At 44.0% G+C, this 19,698-nt stretch overlaps 1 long non-coding RNA gene across 1 annotated transcript in view; it reads right to left on the bottom strand.

The window, feature by feature from the left end:
* LOC307175772 overlaps positions 1-10,201 on the bottom strand; it is a 41,666-nt gene extending 31,465 nt beyond the window's left edge. The window contains exon 1 of the long non-coding RNA XR_013824475.1: positions 10,104-10,201. This is a non-coding gene — a long non-coding RNA (uncharacterized lncRNA). The remainder of the gene's footprint in view (positions 1-10,103) is intronic.
* Positions 10,202-19,698: the final 9,497 nt, after the last annotated feature.

Below are 19,698 nucleotides of genomic sequence, written 5' to 3'. Positions count from 1 at the left end.
CCAGCAAATTCTGTTCTGGAAAATAAATCCTCTGTGCTTTGAGGTGGTCTGAGGCCATTTGCTCTTAGATCTTTGTTTCACCTGGCCTGGCAGCTGTCCTGCACTGCTACATCAGCACCAATGCATGGGCTTTTTTGCCACTTTTATTTCATATGTGGATCTAGAAACATTTGTTGAGCACCTACTAAGGGCACAGCATGGGCTAAATGCTCTAAGGTCCACATAGGCATAGTCAAAGGTGTGTAGAAATAATTATAAGAATAGACAGAAAGCAAGTTGTACCAAAAGAGAGATACAAACCAAAGGCTATGAATGCTCAGATAAGGGAGGGAAAATTCCTGGCTCAGGAAATCCAGGAAGGCTTCATGAAGGAGGCACCAAAACCAGCTGGGCCTTGAATGATGATGACGATTTCAAGAGGTAATTCTGGGATTAGTGTTTTTGAGAAAGAGTATCTAGTCCAGAAAAAGTAAGGAGGTGGGAAGATGAAGGATTTCTCTGAGGAGGAGTGTGAGAGAGAAAGATGGAAAGAAGATTTGGGGGTAGTTATAGATGGCCCCAAATGCCCAAATGTGGGCAGCAAGAAGCCACCAAGGATTTTTGAGTAGGGCAATGACATCACCGTATCTGTGCTTTGGAGTTATACACCAGGCACTCTTTTCTGGGGAAGGAGGGAGGAAGAATTTGTGAGACTCTCCTATTGCTTCCTAGATTCCCAGTTGAAGACACAGTTATTATCCTCTTCTTTCGTGTCCTTCTATCTCCCCACACCAGTACCACCCTCGCCTTCCTGCCAACCATGTAGTTAACAGATGCTCAGCATCTCAAAGTTAACTGGGGCTGGATGAGACTCCAGCCCCCACTGAGGCCTGCCCTGAGGCTTGGGAAGCGGTACCAGCCCTGCGTCCAGCAAGACAGCCATGGAGCACGGGTGTGCTCTGACGGCAAGTATGAAAGCAAGAGATTTATCAAAGTCAAGGGCTGTGATGATTGTCATTGGGCATGTTTATCATCAGAAAGGAGGGCTATCAAATAAGAAGCCCCTTTTGACAGTAATCTCCTTTCACCTATACTTGTTTCTGGGTACGTGCTGTTCTAAGAAGAAACGTTCAGTCCTTTTTCTCGTGAACCTGGTTCCCCTGAGCCGGCTGTTTCTTCTTTCTCCTAATAGCATCACAAAACTTGGGGACTGGATGGAACTGGCGAGTCCATCTTGCCAATTCCCTTCTTTAATGGGGAGACTGAATGACTTGTCCAGTTGCAGTTGGCCAAGCCAGAGGAGAGCCTTTTAAAAGTATATAAATTATAAAAGCTAGAGGGGGCCCTCACATCCTCCCACCCTTAGAAGTGAGGGCTTCTCTGTCAACCATGTCCACAAGGCTGTTTTGTGTCCAGGAAGGGCCAGCTCCAGCCTTACTCTGGGCCACAGGCCAGTGGGAGGGTCCTCCCACCAGGTGCCAGGGCGGCAGTATCTCTGACAGCAGAAGAAGGCGTCCCACCAGCGGGACCCAGCCTGGACATCCCAACCCCTGGACTGACTCCCATCCAATGTTCTGAGACCCTGCTTTCACTCTGAAAAACAGAAATGTAATGGAATTTTAAACTGTCTAGACGAAAATTTTAAGCTAAGAAAACGGAACTTATTCTGCCTGGCCTAGACCAAAGTACAAAGAGGTTGGTGTGAAATCACTTCCTTGGTGAGAACTAAGTGAGACATCCTTGGTTGCTTCCCAGAGGGGGTGAGAAGGAGTTATTCTCCCTAGGCACTCTTGTGGAGAATCACTGTACATGCGGGGGACAGTCACTCCTGATGAAGTGCTCAGAGAGGGAAAGAAAGACACCTTCTCCAACATGTGGCCACAAGTCTCACTACATCAAAACATTCCCTTGGGCCCTAACCATCTTCTGCTTTGATTTAAACTTATAAAGGAGAAAAGCAATGGCCAGTTAAATAAGGCATGAAATACAGGAAGGTCTTGGCAGATTTTCCTTTTGTCCTGGGCTTTCTCTAATCACCTGTGCTAACACGTAAGGTGCAGGAGCCAAAGCCCCATTTCTGAAACAGCATGGGTCAACCTGAGGGCAGAGCTTTGCTTTGGTCTTGATTTATAGAAACAAGGCAAGACTCACAGCCTCAAAACAACCTAATGTCAGAAAACACTGAAGCCAGAAAAAAAATATAAAACAAAACAAAACAAACAAAAAAAGAGAGAAGAAAACACTGAAGCCAGAAAGACTGAGTTTCCTAAAGAGTAACAAAAAGGCAGATCAGAGAATTCTGTCACCCAACCAGCCAGGCTCATGAGGGAGGATAGGGCTGGACAGTAAGAAAGGTAAGCTGTCCTCAGTGTCCACTGGAGGCTGGTGCCAGAACCCTCCACGAATACCAGAATCAGCGGATGCTCAAGACCCTTATATAAAATGGCATAAATTTATATATATTCTCTACACACATCCTCTTGTATACTTTAAATCATCTCTGCATTACTTACAATACCTAATACAATGTAAATGCTATGTAAACAGTTGTAAATACACTGTAAATGCTGTGTAAATAGTTGGAAATACAATGTAAACACCATATGAATAGTTGCTGGAGTAAGACAAATTCAAGTTTTGCTTTCTGGAACTTTCTGGAATTTTTTTTTCTTAATATTTTCAATCCATAGTTGGTTGAATCTACAGATGCGGAACCTGCAGATACAGAGGGCCAACTGTAGTCTTCCTGATATTTATGTTAGTGTCCAATTTAATATAATGCATTCCATATATATAATTTTAATTTTTCTAGAAGCCATACATAAAAAAGCAAAAATAAACATAAAATTAATTTTCATATTTTTATTTAGCCCAATGTATCCAAAATATTATCATCATGTAGTCAACTTAAAAATTATTAGTGAAATCTTTCACATTCTCTTTTGTACTAAGTCTTTGAAATCTGGCATGCATTTTATACTTAGAGCACACACCATATGATCCAGCAATCCCACTCCAGAAAAGATGAAAACTCTAATTCAAAAAGCTACATGTACCCCAATGTTTAGAGCAGCACTACTTATAATAGCCAAGACATGGAAGCAACCTAAACGTCCATCAACAGATGAATGAGGAACATGTGGTACATATATACAGTGGAATATTACTGTCATTAAAAAGAATGAAATAATGCCATTTGCAGCAACGTGGATGCAACTAGAGATTATCATACTACGTGAGATAAATATCATATATCACTTACATGTGGAATCTAAAAAAATGATACAAATGAACTTATTTATGAAAGAGAAATAGACTCACAGACATAGAAAACAAATTTATGGTTACCAAAGGGGAAAAGGGGGGCAGGGATAAATTAGAAGTTTGGGATTAACAGATATAAACTGCTATATATATTAAAATATATAGATATAGATAAAATAGATAAACAACAAGGACTTACTATTAGCACAGGGAACTATATTCAGTATCTTATAATAACCTATAATGGAAAAGAATATGTACATATAACAAATACATATAACTGAATAATATAAGAATATATAATATATATAACTGAATCGCTTTGCTGTACACCTGAAACTAACACAACATTGTAAATCAATCAAACCAGCCACATTTCAAGTAATGAACAGACACATGCAGTTAATGGCTATTGTACTGAACCTCTCAGAGTCAGGGAATTAAAAATAAAGGGAAAAAATAATCTAAGGACACCAGTATTCATCTTGCCTGCCTACTGCAGTAGGGGAAGAGGCCATCATAAGTATTGATGGAAATATCACTGTCATCTGCATGGTCTTCAGAGAGCTTGTTCCACCTTCACCCTGACCCTGTGAACTGGGGATTATTCGCTCCTGATTAACAATAAGGAAACAGGATCAGTAGTCTGAGGGTTGGTCCAAGGTCACACCATGAACAAGTGGATGTGGGATTCAAACCCAGGACTCCTGACTCCTCGTGCTGGCCATACAGTGCTCTGGAAGAGCCTGCTTCCAGGCGACAATTCCTGAAACTCCAAGGGACTCTCGTGGCTTTGTTCTGTCCTGTCCCACACAGAATTCACTCTCTTTTTAGATGACCCGTGACACACCACCCCAATGCAGATGGACACCTATGCATATCACCCAGGGTTACTTCTTAGAAATGCAGGGTTAGGTGGGAAGCTGGGACCCAAGCAGGCTCTCCCTGGGCACACGTGTGGGCAGGGGCTTTGGGAGTCCCCTGGTGCACCCTCTCTCTTTGCCCCACCCCCCAGTAGGACCTGCTGGGCCCTCACCTGCTCTGCCTGCCCTCTCTCACACTCACCCCAGGCCTCTCCCAGCTCCTCGAGTCCCCGTAGTACATTTGCGCTGGGAGCACAGCTCTCCGCTTAAGTGCTGGGATGTGCTAACGTGCTAGACTTGGGGACACCACTGCCAGCACAACAGGGGCCTCCGGAGGGAACACCTAGACCTGAAGAGGGCAAAGCAGTGGAGCAGATATTCAGAAGAGAGAGAGGGGTTTTCACACAGCCTCCCTCATGTCTACTGGTCCAGGACAGTGATGCTCTAGAACTCAACGCTCCATTCAGATCTAGACAACAGGGCCTTCAGCACTTCATCTAAACGATGCCCAAGCTGCAGTCCTGGATAAGTCACGTTTACTATAGTTAGAAAGGGTCACCCCAGATGGTGGAGACCCTGGGGCATATGGCAACAGATAGAGGAAGGCTCTGCTTTCCTCTGCATCTCCCACCACCCTCCCCTCATCTCATCCACACACACACACACACACACACACACACACACACACACACTCTGCAAATCAACACTTGGTCAAGGAGCTGCCACATCGCCTACCTGCCAGGTCTTGCTCTGCCCATGAACACTGGGCTAAGATGTAAATTGGGGGATTCTCTCTGGGGGTTCCCTTCTCACCACCATCCTTTCTCTCTGCACGTGCAGGCCCCCTGGACCCTGTACAAATCCACCCCTCGTTGACATCCTTTGCATTCTGTCCTCCTAACAAGGGCCAGCCGTGCTCACCGGAGTGCAAACACCGCTCCGCGCTCCGCTCCCTGAAATGCCAGATGGACAGCCCCCCACCCCTCATTTGTGGGTCCACATCTGACAGAGCAAAAGGCTTTTATCTCAGAAGGAAAGAGACCGGTTCTGAGCGGCAACCCCGCCCCCAAGCACACATGGAGTCAAAAAGACATTTGTCCAAAGGGCCTGTCACAGGGAAAACTTTTGTTTTGTTTTAAGCATTTTCTCTTCCCGCCAAAATATCTTGTACCCGATGCAGCAGCAGCAGCAGCAGGTCCGTGGAAAGCCTGCCATCTGACCTGCTCGCACGTCCCTCTTCGCGTCCCATCTGGTGTCTGGCGCACACAAAGGCCCCCGGCCGCCCCGCCCCACCCTTTCTGCAGCCTGGGGTGCTTTGGGGCGGCCGCACCCCGCCAGCGGCCACCGGTCGTCCCGTCCCTCAGGCCCTCCCCATGCGAGGGGCTGGTCCCCGCGCGCCCCGCGGCCCGAGGACCGACAGGCGATGTCAGCGGGTGTCCGAACCCTGGGACCCATCAGGCGCTGGCACGAAGGATTAACACACGCGCGCGCCTCTGACTCAGCAGTTTCAGCTCCCGGGAACGAACGCGGCCTGGACTGCAATTTACGAGGGCGCAAAGACCCAGCTGCCACGGAGCCGCAGCACTACCTTTCTGCACAACAGCAAAAATCTGGAAACAACTCTGACAGTTAAGAATGGGTTGGGTTTCATCGATCGTGGAAATAGCGATTACAGATGATGCTGGAGACCTGTGTGTCTGTTGGCATCAAAGGACATGCACAAAAACACGCTTAAATATCAATAGCAAGTTTCAAAGTAATATGTATAATGTGATTCTGTTTTGTTATATATAAAAATATATATATATATATATATATACACACACACATATATATATGTATGTAGAAAAAGTATCTATGCCAAGAGGTTAAATGATTATTTCTGGCTATTGAGTTTATGATTGATTTTATCTTCCTATATTTGATCATATTTTCTGATTTTTACACATGTCCTTAATTGTGTAATAAAAAAAGAAATTTAAAAAATGAATGCTGGGAGACAGCTTTCTCATTTACTTATAGATATTATTGAAAGCCATGGACCAGATGAGGGGAAATATAGAAAAGAGAAGGAGGTCCAGGACAGAGGCCTGGGGACTCCAGGGTTTAGAAACTGGACAGAGGAGGAGAAGACAGGAAAGGAATCCAAGAAGGGGCAGCCAGTAAGAAGAGAGAAAAACCAGAAGTTTCCCAGAGGCCAAGAGAAAGAAGTGGCTCAGTCACTATCACTTGTCCCTGAGAGGTCAGAGAATGAGATTAGGACAGCAAATTGGGCATGGGTTGGCAAGATGGAATTTTATCAGATAAGAGGGAAGGCAAGGAAGTGGAGTTCTGCAGAGAAATGCAATATGTGGAGGGCAGTGTCCACCAAGGGAGGGTTGTTTTCTCAGAGTGGGAAACATTTCAACATTGCTGTAGGATGATGAGAACCCTTAGGTAAAGAGGGAGTCAGTGATCCAGTAGCTAGGGATGCTGGGCAGAGAAGGAGGATTTGCAAGGGCAACCAGCTAGGGCGGGTGAGAGGCCAGCGGTCCAGCTCCTGGGACAGCTCACCCTCCACAAGGAGAAAGAAAGCAGAGCTTAGGTGCAGACAGTTTGGGAGGTGTGGCCAGGGTGAGATGAGGTATTTCTAGGATGTGTGGCAGCTGCCTGAGCTTGGACATCGATGTACATTTTACAAAAGATCAGCTGGTACTGTTGTGTGTTTGCCTCTAGCTGCTCTGCAAAGTGCTTCAGCCCATTACTGGAAGGAGCTTCTCCCACCCCTGCCTAAAGCCTATTCTGACTTAAGACTTAAGGGCTGCACCCTCCAGGAAGGTGAGGGAGGTGCTGTCACTAAGCCTGTTTCTAAAATTAAACTAGGAGGTCCTTTATCTCCTGAATTCTTAGTACAGAACTTAAAAAACAAAATAGTAGGAGCTCAATAAATAGGTGTTGAAGGAAGGAAGAGAGGAAGGGAAGAAAGAGGTGGGGGAGCGAAGGAGGAGGAAGCGTCTGTGTTTTAGAATTGAGGAAATCAAAGCTCAGAAAGGTAAACATAGGTCTTCTGATTCCAAACCCTGCATATAAATCAACCAAGAGTTGCATAGAAATATGTATTGTATTAACAGACACAATTAGAGCTACAGGGACCTTGCATATGATTATTGTCCCCATGTAATTATTAATAGCACCACATTTCAAGCTCCACACTGTCCCTGGGTTAGGTGATCAATTATTTGGTCTCCCAGTTATACTATATAGAGCTACTATAGCAAGTCAACAAAGGCCCCCTGAGTCACTGTCCCTTGAAAACACTCCCGTTGGCACCTTGCCAACCGAATGGAGTCATCAGTGGGCACTGAGTTCCGACTGGGGGTGGGTACTTGAGTCAAAGCATTCAGAACCACCTGCAAACTGAAAATTCAACCTTTATCATACTCTCATGTGGTTCAGTATCAGATTCTCCCTTTTAACCATCCCTGCATAGCCCTCAGTATTAAATATGAGTGTGAACTGGGCTACATTATTTTTATTTTATTATTATCATCACTTTTTTTTTGGCCAAGCCTCGGGGCATGTGGGATCTTAGATCCCCGACCAGGGATGGAAACCGCACCCCCTGCAGAAGAAGCGTAGAGTCTTAACCAGTGGACGGCCAGGGAAGTCCTGCTGTATTGTTTTTTAAATGTTTTGCTCCTACTCTCTTATTTTGTTACTGTTTTACTGATTATACATTCCAAACAAAACTAGATGAATTTTTAACACCTTTTTTGAGGTATAATTAATATACCATAAAATTCGCTCACTTTAAGTGTTCAGTTCAACGATTTTTAGTAAATTCACAGAACTGTGTAACCAACACTACAATAATTGGATTAATTTTATTTACATAATGGAAATCATTCATATCTTGAGTTTCCTATTAACATGAATTACTTTATGCACACAACTCCATCCCCAAATATATACTCCATATACCTCTCTCTCTCTCTCTCCCCTTGAATTTTGCACTAATTTATATCTGTCTCAGGAAATGACTTCATCTCAGTGCTTAATAAATGGGAATTATAAAATAATGATCATATTCTCAAGCATAATAGTCTGTATTTTTTCCAGGACACACCCCATCTTATGTTTTCATGCAAAGGGCGGAAAATATCATAACTGAGAAGACAGCTCTCCCCTTACAATGTAGGAGACAGGCAATGGCTGACAACTGATGATTTAATTACGTGCCTCAGAGAAGTTCTGCCTCCCAGGTCCCTCTCAGCCCTCTCCTCAAGCGCTGTACCTCCTCAGCCACCCACTCACCCTTTATGGTTATTAGTAACCAGACACACTGCCTTGTCACTCAGAGCCATTTTCTCTGCATTATAAGAGAGGAAAATGCATGCAGCTGTGGGGAAGGCAATGAGCCTTATTTCCCGTGAGCCTCTTTGATATTTGTCACAGTCAACATTCTATATGAGGATTAAGGTTGAAATTTGCCAATTAACTTCTCTTTCATCACAGGACCTAAAAAGACATCATCGTGGCTGCACTGATTTCTACCACCACCATGTTCTTCTACATTAATATTATGAAATCAGCTACTCTGCTGAGTGCAGTGTCTGATATCCATGTGCCAAGAAAACTTAATGGCAACAAGGGCTAAATCCTAACCTCTCACCAAGCTTGATGTCCTAGTTCACTGGCCACCAAACACATTCAAGAACATCAACAATACAAGGAAGGACTTCCCTGGTGGTGCAGTGGTGAAGAATCCGCCTGCCAATGCAGGGGACACAGGTTCAAGCCCTGGTCCAGGAAGATCCCACATGCTGTGGAACAACTAAGCCCGTGTGCCACAACTACTGAGCCTGTGCTCTAGAGCCCGTGAGCCACAACTACTGAGCCCACATGCAACCACTACTGAAGCCCGCGCGCCTAGAGCCCGTGCTCTGCAGCAAGAGAAGCTACCGCAGTGAGAAGCCCGCGCACGGCAACGAAGACCCAAAACAGCCAAAAATAAATGTTAATTATTTTTTTAAAAATACAAGGAATTGCCTAGAAGAGGGTAAAAGTCGTTCTAGAACCCTCCAGCAAAAAGCTATGGAGATGATATTTCTTACCCAAGAGCCCCAGGAGTGGTTCTCAAACTTTCAAATTTCATGGACCTGTAAGATTTCAAAAATATTGAGGATTTGGGGGAGTGACATAGATTTGAAGTCTGGCATATTTTGTCAAATAAAGACATCCTCATTGTTTTAAAAAGAAGGATTACTATTTAAACACCCCCAAAATGAGAAGAACATGTTCTCAGAATAAATGACTATTTGATAAGTGAATAAATTTTGTTTTATAAATGAGAATATATATATGTATAAATGAATCACTTTGCTGTACAGCAGAAATTAACACAACACTGTAAATCAACTGTACTTCAATTAAAAAAATCTTTTTTGTTTTACTTAAAAACTTATGCCCACCCACTTTCCTCAAATAAGAGCATATCCTCACCCCAAATAGACCAATATTGTCTTTCATGTAGACAATGGAATTAGAAAAACATTTGTTTCTAATTCTCTACCTAGATCAAAAATTGATAAAAACGATCCCAAACTGAATGCTAGAATTCAGGCAATAAAATATGGTGCTGCAATTCTAGTGAATGCCAGAGATCCTATGTTCTTATCCTATCCATCCCCACCTCCTTAATTTGCATTATGGCCTAGGGAAATAATTCCCTTTGCCACTCTTTCTCCATCAGCAAACCTGGGAAAACGTTCATCTTTATCACCACATCGTGAAAAGTTACAGCAAAAGAAACTGATTAAAAGACTCAAAACCACACAAATAAGTTCCCACTAGACCTACAGAGCTCAGCCATTGCAGGAAGTATAGATTTTATCATCACATCTATCCCCCAGATTCATTTATGACACCCTGGTGACATCATACACTTTCTCCTTTAGAAAGTGAACAGTAAACCAAATATGAAAGTATAAATCACATTTACTCCTTTACATTGGTTACCTGATGTTTATCAACCACCTGCTGGTGCACTGCCCTTCCCGTGTCCTGTGAGGGAACAGACGTGGATTCGATGCCGTCTCTGAGAAGGAAGATGAGCTGTGGACACAGAGCACAGGGCTTCTGAGCCAAAGGGTGGAGGCCCCGCTGGGGGCACAAGTTTTACATTATTACGATTATAGCTCTCATATCCAGCTTTTTTTTCACCTGATGTTCTCTTTATACTTTTCTGTGTTTGTATCTACATAGTCTGAAAATAGAACAGGCCTTGGAATCAGAAGACCCAAGTTCAAATGCAGCTCTACCACTTACCACCTACCTGCAAAGGCAGATGTAGGTCTTATGGGGCCCAAGGCTTGGGGGCCACTCTTTAGGAATACAAAACTGAGAGCAGAATTGAATATTTCTTTGGAATGAAAAAGGAAATCACAACACATTTCTCGAGATTTCAGTCTTTTCTTCTGAGATCTCTTTAGACAATTTACCAGAAATGCTAATACAGAAATGCTCTCTGATTACAATCTGTTCCCCCCGCCCCCGTCCCAGCTACCACATCCCACCTCCCCACGTGACTTCCCCGCTCACAGGGACCCGTGCAAGTGGGGACCCTGAAGTTTAAGCTTCATTTGCTTTATAGTATGTCCACCCGCTCTGTGTGATCTTGGACAGGTCACAGAACTTCTCTGTTCCTCAGTTTGCTCATCTACAAAGTGGAATCATAATAGCTACCTCTGAAGGTTGCTGTGAGGACCAAAGAAAATAACGCAGAAATCAGTGCTAGAACCCGTGGGGACCACACAGTCTGGTTATTATTCCTCTAATGCCAATGACTGGGAGGTGGAGGCTATGTATGGGACACCCTGCACTGTTCCTCATAGAGACCAGTTTCCTTCCAGTTACATAGATTATTGTCATTTTTCAACAATCTATGCCTGCCTTCCTTATGTCACCTTTAATGGATTTTTAGACCAATAGATTTTGTGAGTTTTTATAGAGTCTTCTCTAGCAATTTGCAGTTAAAGGAGGAAATAGGTAAAGCAACAATTTATCTGGGTCATCCCCTTAATTATTTCTTCTGAAAACAATGCCTGAAAAAAAATCTTTTTCTGGGGGGGCGGGGATGCATTGAAGCAATTAGAAAAATGTTAAAGGACTCAAGAGATTCAACGGCTCTGGCCTGTGAGCAGACGGGCCATTCATAACTTTGTAGTTTCTAATTCAGAGCAGTCTCAGATGAATTTCCTACCCAAGCTGGTCTGCTTATGGAACAAAAGCCTGGAGCTGTGTCTGTTTCACGCCCCATTGGAGGTGCACACTGCCAGGGCTGGCCTCTCTGGTGGCCTGTATTCAACAGAGGGACTCGCTGCCCTCAGCAATTTGGCTTTTACAAATCACTGCAGGGAAATCCAGTTTAGACAACACATAAACGCTTTCCTTTATACCACTGGGACTTCGCCACAGTCCTTTTTATCTTATAGGTAACCCACAAAGGTTTCAATGAACTATTTCCTGTTACTGCAGCCTCACCAAGAAAGGCACCCTCTTCTGGGGCAACTTTTCCAAAATGCTAAAATCTGAAGGTGACCTCTGAAAGTTGTCCCTAAGTGATCTCTTCCAGGTTTTACAACATAGAGCCCTCCAACGATCATTTTCATGCGGCTGCATTTTACCTGATATCCTACTGGCTCTGACAAACAGGGATTCATTAGGTACCTGTAAAATAATACACAATCTGGGAATGGTGTTAATACCTCAACAGGCAAGAGATGCCAAGTGTCTCATTTTAAACAATTTACCTCGGTTTTAGTCCTGCCTTTATGAAAGAAAAGCTTCTGCAATTACAACTACTCCAGCCTCAGCTCAAGTTACCTTACCTACATAACAAAGGAGGAAGGAATGGAGCCCAAGGACCACACGGTGGGCAGGAGAGATGAACGGATGAACGTAACAGGGAGGCTGGGTGCCACCTTCCAAGCAGATCAGACTAAGGGACAGGAGGACGGGCCAGACACCACCTCTGCGTGCTGGAGAGAGGAGACAAGAAACCAATTAACTAATTTTAAAGAGTGGGTGGTGAGGCATAACTATCACTTCCCAGGATTTTCCTGAGACTACAGTTTTCGCTTTCATAATTTAAAAAGTATATATTTTTTTTAATATTTGGAGATAATTAAATACTTATAAGTGAATTTCCTTAAATACTGAAAGTAAATATCTAATAACGGTGCCTTCTGTTAGAGAATTGACCTCAAATTTTAAATTAAATTTTCCGAAAGCTTCAACCCAGGTTTCTTCTCCACATCTTGAATTTTGGCTTTCGTATTCTTCAAACGTTAGGCTGACCTGATTTTTCTTTCCAGTTACATCAATGTAACATGATGAATTCCTAATAAGGAGAGTGTATCCAACTTTGTAAAAAAAAAAAAAGTTAAGAATGGAACTAAAATACCGTAATAGAAAAAAGAGCATTTAAGATAAAGACCAAACAAATTTTTTAAATTCTTTAAAGATAAAATTCATCTTACAAGGGGCTATCTGGATAGCTTCTTTTCATTGACTACAATTCCTGAGCATTATGTCATTTGTGTTATATTTACTCCATTATTAAAAATTTGCCCATGGACTACATATCTACCACAAATGCAACAATTCACACTGTTAGAGTAGCCTAGTATGAGAGGCTGAATAATGACCCCCAAGATGTCGATGTGCAAATCCCTAGAACCTGTAAACATGTTCCCTTACATGGTAAAAAAAGGACTTGGCAGATGTAATTAAGTTAAGGGTCTTGACATGGGGAAGAGTAGCCTAGATTACCCAGGTGGACCCAGTGTAATCACAAAGGAGACAGAGGGAGGTTTGACTAGAAAGAGGAATGTCAGAGGGATGTAGCATGAGGAAGGTTCCACCAACCACTCCTAACTTTGAAGATGGAGGAAGGGGCTAAGTGCCAAGGAACGCAGGCAGCCTCTTAGAGCTAGAAAATACAAGGAAATAGATTTTCCCCTATAGCCTCCAGAAGGAATGCAGGCTTTCTGACACCTTGAGTTTAGCCCATTGAAACTGACTTCAAATTTCTGACTTCCAAACTGTAAGATAATAAACTTGCATTGTTTTAAGCCACTGAATTTGTGGTAATTTGTTACAGCAGCAATTGGAAATTAATACAGCAGAGTATAGTGTATTAATTCCCATTTTACAGAGAGAGACCTAAGATCTTTCTATTTCAAACTTCTATGAGCCAAAATAGTTGAGCACAGTGACTTGAATAAGACGAGTTGATATTGTTACCAAAGCAGGTCCGTTGGCCAACTCACAGCAAGCCAAGTGCTGAGATGCCAAGGTTCACAACCCAGAAAGAATTTACTCACAAGGCAGCCAAGTACAGGGATGGAAGAACAAGTCTCATATCCACCTCCCTGAAGTCGATGGGTATATGGGATATTTAAGGGATAAGCAGGGAGGACTTAGGCGTGGAAAAAGGTGACTGGGGGCAGGGGAAAAGGTAAGATAATGTGTTCTGCACAGGCATATCTGGGTTACATGCTTCTCATATTCAAAAAGGAGGCACTTGGGACTTCCCTGGTGGTCCAGTGGGTTAGACTCCATGCTCCCAATGCAGGGGACCCGGGTTTGATCCCTGGTTGGAGAACTAGATCCCACATGCATGCCGCAACTAAGAGTCTGCATGCCACAACTAAGATTCTGCATGCTACAACTAAGAGTCTGCATGCCACAAATAAGTCCGCATGCCGCAGTTGAAAGATCCTACATGCCACAACTAAGACTGGTGCAGCCAAAATAAATAAATAAATAAAACTATATAATAAACAGCAATATATAATGTTATAAGCAATGACTATACTGTGTATTAATTGATTGATAAATAAAACTTTTTTTAAAAAATGGAGGCACTTAACATGATCTTAGGGTAGAGTTCTCCAGTCCTCTGATGTCAAAAGACCATCCACTGGACACCTGCACAAGCCCAGTTTTAGGGTCAGTGGTCCCAACCAGCCTCAGCCGGCTGGCACTGGACAAGAGCTCCCTCCAATTTCCTGTAAAACAGTGGGGCTATGTGAAGCTGGGAAGGCATGCAATTAAAGAGAGAAAAAAAAGGAAGGAAGGAAGGAAGGAAAGAAGGAAGGAAGGAAAGAAGGAAGGAAGGAAGGAAGAAAACAAAAGCCAGCTTAATCAGCAAAGGCAGTTTAAGAGCAGAAGGGTTTTAACAAGCTGTTTCCCTATCTGTTGCTCTGCAAGACAATCTCAAGAATTCCTGTTAGCCACCAGCTTCTGTTCACTCTATGGGACCCAGTTTCAATATTCCTTGAGCAGGAATGACAAGATTATGGGCAAGAGCCAGGTGGGTGATAAAAACCAACCAATAAAAGCCAACCAACCTAGAAGTTAAAATTGTCTAAGGAAAATCCGTTAACATAATCCAATGAAACCCTTTACTTATTATTACATTGTTTTTAAAGAAAGAATTCACCCCAAAACTGCTTTTATATGCCTCTCAAGCCATTTCAGGTTTTTTAAAAAAATACTATTTCAATAAATTCTAGAGTCCTATGGGACTTAATGATAATAGTAAACACAGTATTCTGACAATTACAATAACTGATAAGGCCCCAACAGTATATGTTGAGCTTGATTTTTCTAGATTCAATACAGTTATAGTAATAGACTGCACATGTTTGGAGAGGAAGTTTCGGCCAGAAGTAGCTAGAGGTGGTAATTGAGAACCAGAGGTCAAAGAGCTTTCCTGAGAGCTGGCATCCCTTCTTCCAACACTCCCCAACTAGGTGCCCTCCTGAAACTTTGAAAGATGCTGAGGTCATGTTCAGGCATGCACCCTACACATCCTGCAGTTGTGGCCTCTGATCTTAGAATGCGGTGTTTCAGTGGACGCAGTAGAAGCCGAGAGAGCCTGCCCTGCTGAGGGGGTGTGCAGACTGCAGGTGTGTTCAACATAGAGCCTGGAGAGCAAACGCCAGCTAATAAATAAGTTTAGCTTCATTCTGTTCATATTCTTATATTTTATCTCTCTCTCTCGGGAGAGATTCTGCTCAAGCATCATTTCCCTGGGGAAACCTTCTCTGCCTGACCACCCATCTAGTTGACATTGTAGACATGCATAAAACATGGCATTCCTTTCCTTCAGAACGTTCATCATGGTTTGTGGTTATACACTCATTAGGATCATTGTTTGTTTAGTGTGTCTTTCTCCCCACTAAACATTAAATCAGGTAAGATTGGAACCAGGTCTGATCTGTCCCTACTAGTTTACGGTTATGGTCAACATTTGTTCAGAGAATGAATGAATAAGAACATGGGATGTAATCCTCTAAAGCAGCCCCGCTGCTGGCCTGTCAGGGAGAACGGTATACTCTATATAGCTGGAGCTTGAAACTCTCCATTCTTGGATCCTAGAATAACGCTTTCCTTTGCTTCTGAACCAAACTTGGTCTCATTATATTGGTGAGCAAAACATTGGTCAGGAGGACCCTTGTTCGGCCTGACTCCAAAGGGTCAGTAACAATGGCATGAGATTGAAACGAAGACTTCCTTTCTAGAAACCCAGATTTCTCATCCAAACATACGTATAATTCTACTTAGTTTGTAATCATAATTGTTGGTTCCCAAAACGGCCCCTGTACACAGAGGGAAAGGAGAGACTGAAGAAAGAGGCAGACCACCTCAGACTGTTCCAAGTGACCCAGCTTACATAGTGTCAAAGCACTGGGTTGAGGGGGCTGATCTACAGTCATCATCTGTCCAGACTGTCACCTCGCTGGCACAATCTACAGGGAATGAAAAATCTTTAGGGGAGACCCTCAAGATGGCGGAGGAGTAAAACGTGGAGATGAACTTCCTCCCCACAAATACATAAGAAATACATCTACTCGTGGAACAACTCCTACAGAACACCTACTGAACGCTGGCAGAAGACCTCAGACTTCCCAAAATACAAGAAACTCCCCACGTACCTGGGTAGGGTAAGAGAAAAAAGAAAAAACAGAGACAAAGAACAGGTATGGGACCGGCACCAGTGGCAGGGAGCAGTGAAAGAAGAAAGGTTTCCACACAGTAGAAGCCCCTTCCGGGCGGAGACTGCAGGTGGCGGAGGGGGGGAGCTTCGGCGCCGTGGAGGAGAGCACAGGAACAGGGGTGCGGAGGGCAAAGCGGAAAGATTCCCGCAGAGAGGATCGGTGCCGACCGGCACTCACCAGCCCGAGAGGCTTGTCTGCTCCCCCGCCGGGGCGGGCGAGGGCTGGGAGCTGAGGCTCGGGCTTCGGTCGGAGCGCAGGGAGAGGACTGGGGTTGGCGGCATGAACACAGCCTGCAGGGGGTTAGTGCGCCACGGCTGGCCGGGAGGGAGTCCGGGGGAAACTCTGGACCTGCCAAAGAGGCAAGAGACTTTTTCTTCCCTCTTTGTTTCCTGGTGCGCGAGGAGAGGGGATTAAGAACGCTGCTTAAAGGAACTCCAGAGACGGGCGCGAGCCGCGGCTATCAGCACAGACCCCAGAGACAGGCATGAGACGCTAAGGCTGCTGCTGCCGCCACCAAGAAGCCTGTGTGCGAGCACAGGTCACTCTCCACACCTCCCCTCCTGGGAGCCTGTGCAGCCCGCCACTGCCAGGGTCCCGTGATCCAGGGACAACTTACCCGGAAGAACGCAAGGTGCGCCTCAGGCTGGTGCAACGTCACGCCGGACTCTGCCGCCGCAGGCCCGCCCTGCACTTCGTGCCCACCCCCCCACCCCCCCCACCCCCCCCCACCCCCCGCGCCGCACCTGAGTGAGCCGCAGCCCCTGAATCAGCTGCTCCTTTAACCCTGTCCTGTCTGAGCGGGAACAGACGCCCTCAGGCGACCTACACGCAGAGGCGGGGCCAAATCCAAAGCTGAGCCCCTGGGAGCTGTGAGAACAAAGAAGAGAAAGGGAAATCTCTCCCAGCAGCCTCAGGAGCAGCGGATTAAACCTCCACAACCAACTTGATGTACCCTGCATCTGAGGAATACATGAACAGACAACGAATCATCCCAAATTGAGGAGGTGGACTTTGTGAGCAACTGTAGACTTGGGGTTTGCTTTCTGCATCTAATTTGTTTCTGGTTTTATGTTTATCTTAGTTTAGTATTTAGAGTTTATTATCACTGGTAGATTTGATAATTGATTTGGTTGCTCTCTTCCTCTTTTATATAAATAGAGAGATACAGATTTTTTTTCCTTTTTCTCTTTTTGTGAGTGGGTATGTATACGCTTCTTTGTGTGATTTTGTCTGTATAGCTTTGCTTTTACCATCTGTCCTAGGGTTCTGTCTCTCCTTTTTTTTTTTAAAAAAATTTTATTCTTAATAATTTTTAATTTTTTAATATATTTAATTTTCTTTTTTCTTTCTTTCTTTCTTTTTTTCTCCCTTTTCTTCTGAGTCGTGTGGCTGACAGTGTCTTGGTGCTCCGGCTGGGTGTCAGGCCTGTGCCCCTGAGGTGGGAGAGCTGAGATCAGGACATTGGTCCACCAGAGACTTCCCGGCTCCAAGTAATATCAAATGGCAAAAGCTCTCCCAGAGATCTCCAACTCAACTCTAACACCCAGCTCCACTCAACAACCAGCAAGCTACAGTGCTGGACACCCCATGCCAAATAACTACCAAGACAGGAACATAAACCCACCCATTAGCAGAGAGGCTGCCTAAAATCATAATAAGGTCACAGACACCCCAAAACACACCACCAGACAGGGTCCTGTGCACCAGAAAGACAAGATCCAGCCTCATCCACCAGTACACAGGCACCAGCCCCCTCCACCAGGAAGCCTACACAACCCACTGAACCAACCTTAGCCACTGGGGACAGACACCAAAAACAAGGGGAACTATGAACTGCAGCCTTCAAAAAGGAGACCCCAAACAGTAAGTTAAGGAAAATGAGAAGACAGAGAAACACACAGCAGATGAAGGAGCAAGGTAAAAACCCACCAGACTAGGGCTTCCCTGGTGGCGCAGTGGTTGAGAGTCCATCTGCCGATGCAGGGGACACGGGTTCGTGCCCCGGTCCGGGAGGATCTCACGTGCCGCGGAGTGGCTGGGCCCGTGAGCCATGGCCGCTGAGCCTGCGCGTCCGGAGCCTGTGCTCCACAACGGGAGAAGCCACAACAGTGAGAGGCCCACGTACCACAAAAAAAAAAAAAGAAAGAAAAAAAACACCAGACCAAACAAATGAAGAGGAAATAGGCAGTCTACCTGAAAAAGAATTCAGAGTAATGATAATAAAGATGATCCAAAATCTTGGAAATAGAATGGAGAAAATAGAAGAAATGTTTAACAAGCACCTAGAAGAACTAAAGAGCAAACAAGCAATGATGAACAACACAATAAATGAAATTAAAAATTCTCTAGAAGGAATCCACAGCAGAATAACTGAGGCAGAAGAACATATAAGTGACCTGGAAGATAAAAGAGTGAAAATAACTACCACAGAGCAGAATAAAGAAAACAGAATGAAAAGAATTGAGGACAGTCTCAGAGACCTCTGGGACAACATTAAACCCACCAACTTTTGAACTATAGGGGTCCCAGAAGAAGAGAAAAAGAAAGGGACTGAGAAAATATTTGAAGAGATTATAGTTGAAAACTTCCCTAATATGGGAAAGGAAATAGTCAATCAAGTCCAGGAAGCACAGAGAGTCCCATACAGGGTATATCCAAGGAGAAACATGCCAAGACACATATTATTCAAACTATCAAAAATTAAATACAAAGAAAAAATATTAAAAGCAGCAAGGGAAAAACAACAAATAACATAAAAGGGAATCCCCATAAGGTTAAAGCTGATCTCTCAGCAGAAACTCTGCAAGCCAGAAGGGACTGGCAGGACATATTTAAAGTGATGAAAGGGAAAAACCTGCAGCCAAGATTACTTTACCCAGCAAGGATCTCATTCAGATTTGATGGAGAAATTAAAACCTTTACAGACAAGCAAAAGCTAGAGAATTCAGCACCACCAAACCAACTTTACAACAAATGCTAAAGGCACTTCTCTAGGCAGGAAACACAAGAGAAGGAAAAGACCTACAATAACAAACCCAAAACAACTAAGAAAATGGTAATAGGAACATACATATCGATAATTACCTTACAGGTAAAAGGATGAAATGCACCAACCAAATGACATAGACTGGCTGAATGGATACAAAAACAAGACCCATACATATGCTGTCTACAAGAGACCCACTTCAGACCTAGGGACACATACAGACTGAAAGTGAGGGGATGGGAAAAGATATTCCATGCAAATGGAAATCAAAAGAACGCTAGAGTAGCAATTCTCATATCAGACAAAACAGATTTTAAAATAAAGACTATTACAAGAGACAAAGAAGGACACTACACAATGATCAAGGGATCAATCCAAGAAGAAGATATAACAATTGTAAATATTTATGCACCCAACATAGGAGCACCACAATACATAAGGCAAATGCTAACAGCCGTAAAAGGGGAAATCAACAGTAACACATTCAGAGTAGGGGACTTTAACACCCCACTTTCACCAATGGACAGATCATCCAAAATGAAAATAAATAAGGAAACAC

This window comes from Stenella coeruleoalba (assembly GCF_951394435.1).
Source record: "Stenella coeruleoalba genome assembly, chromosome: 17".
NCBI lineage: Eukaryota > Metazoa > Chordata > Mammalia > Artiodactyla > Delphinidae > Stenella > Stenella coeruleoalba.
Note: the sequence above shows the minus strand (reverse complement) of the source record. Positions and strands in the feature narration are given on the sequence as shown.